Source organism: Helianthus annuus, chromosome 2 (genome assembly GCF_002127325.2).
Source record: "Helianthus annuus cultivar XRQ/B chromosome 2, HanXRQr2.0-SUNRISE, whole genome shotgun sequence".
NCBI classification, from domain to species: domain Eukaryota; kingdom Viridiplantae; phylum Streptophyta; class Magnoliopsida; order Asterales; family Asteraceae; genus Helianthus; species Helianthus annuus.
Window position 1 is genome coordinate 129,332,162 of NC_035434.2, and position 7,904 is coordinate 129,340,065.

Consider the following 7,904-nt stretch of genomic DNA (forward strand, 5'->3'; position numbering starts at 1 on the left):
AGTGAGGTATTGGGTTCAAATTCCGTATACAAAAGAAATAAACAAAATGTCGTTAAAAAAAGTTTTTCTATTAAATAAAAACAACAACTTGTCGTTACAAAAAAGGTTTTTCTATTAAGTAAAAACAACAATAAACGTATAATTTAAACATCATGTCATCTGTTGCTTCAAAGTAATTTTGGATTTTGCTTTCTTTAAATTGTTAGGGTTAATTTCGTAATTTCCTCCTGGTGACTTACCCTAAAATCCTAAATGGTTCAACTTCATACCCATTTTTGGTCTTGTTTTCTCCCCCAGCCTTCATGTAGCAGCAGCCATCGTATTAAGAGGGACCATCATCTTATTAGGTTCTACTTATTTATCTTTTTCGCATTTTTTTGAAGTTTTGATCTGTGTTCTGCTAATCATTTTGTTTCATCAAAGTTTGATTCATTGATTTTGGGTTTGGATTTGAAATGGATCTTGCAGACGGGATTTTAGAGATGGTTCTACCTCATTGGAGGTTATAGTTTTCGATCGTGGTTTCTCTGTTTAAACCTGGACGATTCCCGATGCGCATTCTTTAATCCGGGCCACATTAATGGTTTAAAATGCAAAAGCAATTCGAATGTTATGAATGTGTGATAGAACATATCAAAGAGTTGAAATCTCAATTGACAACCTATCATTTGTAAGGTATGAAGAACTATAAAAAGACTAATGGTTTATCTAGGGGGGGGGGGGGGGGGGGGCTCTAATATAGTATATTAGATGATGTTGTACGCTCTATATAAACTCTAATAGATAGGGATGGCAAAAAAACCCAAGCCCGACGGGTATACCCGAAACATACGGGCCGGGTATACCCGAAGCCCAATGGGTATGGGCCGGGTACGGGCCTGGTATTGGTACGGGTATGGGTTTAGTGATACCCGCCCAATACCCGGCCCATTTACCCGAATAATACCCGAATGTATCATATTATATATTTCCATATATATAAACTTAGTACATGAACTTATTACCTTCTCTATACTCATATGTGGATATTTATTTGGTAGGTGTTTAGCGAACAAATAAGTTATTTTTAAGCATGTATATTGGATATGGAAGCTATCATCCTTTATTATGTGATTGTTTATGCAATTTGGTGGTCATGATAGAATTACTTAATTAAGTAATCGTTTTGATTTAGTTTGGTATATGTGGTCTGAATATGATATGTAAGTTATTAATCATATTTTCATTTGTTATAGTCATTAAAATAGTAAATTATATAAATATCAAAGTAAAAATTGAACATTTGCCCCAGCGGGTACTTTTATGAAATTAATGGGTATATCCGATACCCGCGGGTATGCCCGATACCCGACGGGTAATTACCCGACAAATACCCGACGGGTAACGGGCCGGGTATGGGACAAAAAAGTATAACCTGGTACGGGCCTGGGATTACCAATACCCGGCCCAAGCCCGGCCCATTGCCATTCCTACTAATAGATTGAATGGCTCGATTCATTTCTCAACCCATCACTAGTAGAAATTATGATTTTTTTTAGCTCAAAAAATATTATTTTGGGCGGTTAGACACTTAAACTGCCCAAAATCATTACAATTCATTTAACAAAACACAACCCTAGCCTAAAATAATTATACTATTCTCAAATAAATGGTTTTTTGAGCTCCAAAACCCAAAGATTTATCAAAATCAGAATACCCTACCCCCAAAACCCCGCCATTACTTTTCACTATCCCGCGCGCGCCTTCAATTCTTCTTCCAAAACCACTGCTTCAGTTTATCTTCTTGTAGTCTTCATCCAGAGAATACAAAGCCCCTTCAGATTTCATACAAAATTGTCGCCTTCAATTCTTCTTCCAAAACCCCTTGGTAAGAAACCCTAGTTTTATCAAGTATCTTCTTAATTTCTTTATATTAGTGCAAAATTTTGAATACAATTCGTTATTATGTTGGATATATGCTGGATTTTGCTAGATATATATGATTCCATGTGTGGCCCTCATGTCAGATTCAATATACTTTTGAGTGGTTTATGTGTATCTCATGTGGTCCCCTGTTATATATATATATATATATATATATATATATATAGGTTTTTAGTTGAGACTTTCTATGTCATCTACTGATTTGGATCATATTGTTTACTGTTTTTTATGAGGTGATGATGCTCTGTGGGTCATATTCATTAGTGTTTTTATATGGTGTTTGTTAATTTTTTTTTTAATTTTATTTTAGTGTGTAAAATGTCTAAACTTGGGAGAGGGAAACGTGGGCCTGCGACTTTCTCAAAGAAAGACTGTGACTATACAATTGAGTTTAATCATGATAATCAACCGATTGGCAAGAATGCGACTGATTATACTTCATGGTTAGGAGTGAAGCTAAAAGCCGAATTTTCTTACCATATTCTGCAAGATAAATTTGAAGAACAAAAATAGGAACATTTATGGAAGGATATTTAGGTATTATATATTTTTGTTTGTAATTTTATAGAAACATGAATAATATTTGTTAAACTTTTTGTTTTATAAATATCTAAGGAACTATGGAAAGTTAATAGCATTGCGCCCAAAGAAGCGACACTTAAAAATGCAAAAAAGCGTCATACAAATTGGCGAAGTTATCTTACAACAAGCTATGTAAGGAAGAATAAAACTCCTTTCAAGACATATAAGAATCTCGAATCACAACATTCGGAAAACTTCGTTGCCCAAAGGAGTAGCAAGGATTTTATGGTATGTGAGAATTTTTAGTTATATTATTATTATGTATGCTATTGTTATATGTTTATAACTATTAATGCATTACAATTTGTTTATTTATGTGAAGAAAAAAAGTGAAAACACGACAAAAAGTGCCAAGAAGAATGTATTCCATACTTGCTTAGGACGTTCCGAGTATGCGGCTTTGGAGCCTCTTGTTCCGCTCATATGGTCTCAACTTGTGCCGGTGTATAAACACCTCAAAACTATTCAAGACTGCCGCTCTAAAAGGTGGATTTCAGCTAGAGCAAAACAAGAAAGCTAAGAAGTATGAACTTGCAAAAGATGCGCGAGTAGAGTCTAATAAACTAGTAAGTGAATGTATATTTATATATATATATATATGTGTGTGTGTGTGTGTGTGTGTGTTAAAGTCAAACTTCTTAACAATTGTATATATTACATAGTCCGAATACGAAATAGAAATGAAGGCAGATGACAGTTATTTTTCTGGGGTGGAGGATCCACTAAGTAGGCTACTTGGATCGGAACATGGAGGGCGATTACGTATTGTTTCTAATATTATAGGTAATATTATATTATTATATAGATAAATATATAATGAGTTTTTGGATTTAATACTTGTGGTTAACTGTTGATTAAAGGACGCACAAAGGCTAAGGGAGGATTATTTCAGGGTGCTAGACAACAAAGTCAAACAGACGTGTCTACCACTCAAAGGTTAGGGGTGGTTTGTGATTATAGTGGGGTGGGCTCGAGCCCTAGTATCTGTGACGCGAGTGATGTTGGTGGATCCCATATTCATTATCCACCTATATAGGTACTTATATTTATACATTGTTTTATATATAATGTCAGTTTTAAAAATGTTGTATCGTTTTGTAGGAGCATGTTGAATGTGAATTGTTATTCCCACTGCAGAACAAAAAATACAAAATGCCTTGTCAAAGATAGAAAATGAGCGGCCTGAAATCATTAGATCATTGGCTGCACGATTAAAAGATACCTATAATGGCAAGATGAGCCTTGAGTTTAACGTGCTTGAGGAGATGTACCCCAAAACCCCGTTCGACATCCAAGTTGAATCCATTGAATATGAGGGGATGCTACAAGTTTTGGCTAACGGCTGGCTTGAGGCTAGCTTTTTTACATTGGTGTCAAGTGTAAGTTTTTTTATTATTATTTTATTTCGTACAACAATATTACTTTTAAGTATACTTGAATTTTTAACCTTTTTTTTACTTGATATCAGATATTTATATGACCTAGTATCTAAAAAGATAGCTCCCCAAGAACCTAAAGTTAGCTACTTCAATATCCACAAAATAACCGGGAAAGAGTGCGAGACAAATTTTGCAAGTGTAAAAGAACACTTGCTAAGTGTCTACAAACTGCATAAGGGCACAAAATTTTTTCTTGCACCATTTTTTTCAGGTAATACATATTATTGTTTTTAGTGTATATAAGTTAAATTTCTTTATTTTAGTACTATTTGTTTATAACTTCCTTTTTTTCAGTGCCTATTAGGTTTTGTTTATCGTTTCTCTTAAGGAACGAAGTGTTTGGATTTTGGATTCAACTTCGGTTAAGGCTAAAAAGAATAAAGATGATTATCCTCTTTCAAAAGCAATAGAATCTTGTTTTGGAAGAGGACTTACTTGGGCCATGGTTCAAGTATGTTATCAATATTATAAGGACTAATTCTCTTGTATTTTATAAAATTACATGATTATCTTATTAATTGATTTTTTCTTTAATATTTCATGTAGTGTATGCAACAAGACGGGTCTTGGGAGTGTGGATACATGGTCATTTGGTATATGTTCAAGTTTGTTTTATGGAAGCGATTTCGTTTTCCAAACAGTAAGTATTACATTGAGACTTTATTATATTTTAACTTAAGCATGTTGTTAGGGTTAATTGAATTTATGGTTGTATCATTTCGGTTTTGTGTTTACTTTTCAAGCTTCGGGTTAACTAATTTATCTCAACTAATTTATCTCACTTTAGTTATTTAATTTTTTTTTAGATTTGGACCGAGGCAACAACTGCCATACAAGAGGAAATCGACAAGTTGGTTGTAAACATCATGACACGGTTTTTTAATAATGTATTGAACATTGATAGCACCTAGGTTAGGTTGGTATGGTTATTTGAACAAGTTTTGTAAACTTTGCAAGTTATTATATAATCAAAAGGTGTTTTGAATTTGGTTTTATGAATTTGCTGGTTTTTAGTTATTATTGCTTTGCTATTATTTATGTAGGTATTATTTCTTATTTTACATTACATATTTTTTTGAGCTCACTAGCTTACATGTGCATTATACACTTTGAGCGGTTTGTAGACATTGAGCCACCGCCCAAAATCACAAATTTTGAAAACTAATAACACATTTTTTTTGGGAGGGAATTTGTTTTTTTTTGGGCGGGTTGTTAACCGCTCAAATGTATCAAATATTTTTTCCTGCATGTTTGTTTAGACGGTCACAAAACCGCCCATAACCCTCTTTTTCACCGCCTAGACAAATGATTTTTGTAGTAGTGCATGCACATGGTTCTTGATCCTTAGAAACATACATGATCATACTTGGATCACTTTGCTACATCATAGCAACAACAAATGATATATAATTTAACCTTCATTCTAGTGTTTGGGATGAGAAGTTTGTTCTTATCAGGTTGCATAATTTTTTTTTTTTGGTTCAAACTGAGTTGGTTGCTCTATATATTCTCTACATTTGTTAGGGTGACTTGCTTATGTAATGTATTGGTATTTGAAGATTTGTCAAACGGGTTAATCATGTTTGCTCCATTCATGTTAAAACAAATTACTTAACAATGTGGTTTAAAATTGTTTCGCGTATAATTTGAAACATGAGGCAAAAAGAGAAAAACAAAAGAAACTCAACCAAAAAAGGCAACCAAAAAAAAAGCAAAAGACGGATGAAGCGGGTACAAAGAAGGGGAAGACTGAGAAAACTGTTGGATCTACTAAAAGGAAAACGAAAATAAATGTTAGTACTCTTTGCTTTTTAGCATACGAACAAGATTGTCTCCAAGAAAAATGTTTGAATGTGTACAATCTTTGAACGAAAAATAAAGTAAGATAGTCAGCAATATGGGATTTGGCAAAATGTTGTCATTAAAGGAAGATAGTCAGCAATATATGGGATTTGGCAAAATGTTGTCATTAAAGGTCGATGCAATCCCAGGAAAGTTAGCATACTTCGTGGTAGACAATTTAGATCCCAACTGAATTGAAATAAGATTTAGAAGGCTTGCTATTAAGGTAGATGAAGAATTAATACACCAATTGCTAGGACTACCAAATAGTGGTATTGATTTGTCACCCCCTAAGCCACCCAAAGAGAACACACCACTTGGAAAAGCTTATAAAAAAGGTATAATGACAAGTTGACGATTTCACCGAAAAATATTGTAGACAAGATAACTTTCGAAGATGATAATGAGGGTTTTATGTTTAAGCTTGATTTCATTGTCTTGTTTGTTAACACAATGGTTGAGTGTCATTATGATTATGCAAAGCTGGAATTGTTGACATACTTAATGAAGGAATGGACTTCTCAAAGATAGATTGGTGCAAATATATTGTGCACTTTATTAAAAGATATAAAAAAGGGTGGGTACAAAGGGACATTTCTTGCTACTCTCGCGGCGCACTAACTATTTTAACGGGATAATTCCATTCTTATACATTTTAGATTTAACATTGTACTATGATAAAAATATTAATAAGTATTTGAAAACTTGTTTGCAGCTCTTATATGTAGATAGTGTGAGGTGTAAAGGAATTAATGAAGACCGAACAATTTCGCCACTAGAATATTGGACGATGCAAAGACTGCAGCAGAGAGAAGATATGGAAAGTGAACAAGGGGGATTTAGAAGGGGAGACTTCAGAGGGTTATTTGTTGACGAAGGAAGTTCTGATGCCGAGACAAGTGAAGAAACTAACTCGGAGAAAACAAAAACGGAAGAAAGTGGACCAGGCGTGACATATCCAAACAACTTGGAGGTATTTAAAACAACTGAGTGATAAATGAAATGTATATGTTAGAAGCTTAAAGCATGTAAGTTAGCTCGTTTACACATGTGTAAGTGTTTAAAATAGAAACTTACACATGTGTTTAAAATAGAAACTTACACATGTGTAAAACAAAAAAACTTACACATGTGTAAAACAAATCAATATATAAAACCCTAAGGGATTAAATGGCTTGATTGATTTCTCAACCCATGCACATAGTTTTTGATAATTAGAAACAAATAGGATCATAATTGGATCACTTGACTACATCAACAACAAATGATATATAATTTGGCCTTCATTCCAACTAATTTTAGTTTGATTTAAGTCATAGTTATTTTTATCTTTTTTTTTTGTTGTTTCTTATTTACACACTTTCAACTGAGAATTTACACATGTGTAAAACAGAAACTTACACATGTGTAAAACATAGGTTTTTTTGTTTATAATGGCATGTAAAACAAATGACTTGAATATTTTTTACGTTTATCACTTTGACGAGGCACATTTAAGAGATGTTGGTACACACTATTACTGGATGGAAAGGAACAATGACAACTTTGAGAAGGCAATAGAAAAAGTGTTGGCAAACTTCTCAGAAATAGAGGAGGTAAAATATTTTTGTGGAAAGTTACAAGGAAAAGCTCAGAAAGCTTTTTAATAAAAAAGAAGATGAAACACAACCACCACCATCAACAACAACAACAAAAAATGATCAATGTCTTGACCTAAGGTACTAAAAGAAACTAAAGCTGAAACACCCACACAAAAGGTTGGTATCGAATGTTACAGAAGACAAATGCAACTCACTTCAGATAGTATCAAGTCAACCAAGTTCCAGCTTAGGAATAAGCCTAATACAAGTTGCATTTGAAGAAAACAACACACAAGTGGATGCTGAAATGCAAAATGCAGAGGATGTAACTGAAAGACCACATAGAATCAAACATCCAACATATGCATCAAAATCTCCGTATTTGATAAGAGTAGTTGATATTTGCAAACCATCAAACTGGTATATTCGGTACCGGTACCCACTTTTCTTGTTTTTCGGTACCGAACGGGTACCATGCTCATCCCTAGTATTATTTGATGGAAGCTTCAGAAAAACAACTACTGTAAGCATTTTATCG

At 33.6% G+C, this 7,904-nt stretch overlaps 1 long non-coding RNA gene across 4 annotated transcripts; it reads left to right on the forward strand.

The window, feature by feature from the left end:
* Positions 1-260: 260 nt before the first annotated feature.
* On the forward strand, positions 261-4,943 carry LOC110920244. Of its 4 annotated transcripts, none has more exons than XR_002581658.2 (13): positions 261-347; positions 469-675; positions 1,790-1,867; positions 2,234-2,460; positions 2,539-2,733; positions 2,828-3,071; positions 3,168-3,288; positions 3,366-3,541; positions 3,607-3,884; positions 3,974-4,155; positions 4,239-4,395; positions 4,491-4,584; positions 4,751-4,943. It is a non-coding gene; the product is annotated as an uncharacterized LOC110920244 (long non-coding RNA). The 4 variants fall into 4 exon arrangements; XR_004879655.1 differs by having other exon boundaries at positions 3,643-3,884; XR_004879654.1 differs by lacking the exon at positions 2,234-2,460.
* Positions 4,944-7,904: the final 2,961 nt, after the last annotated feature.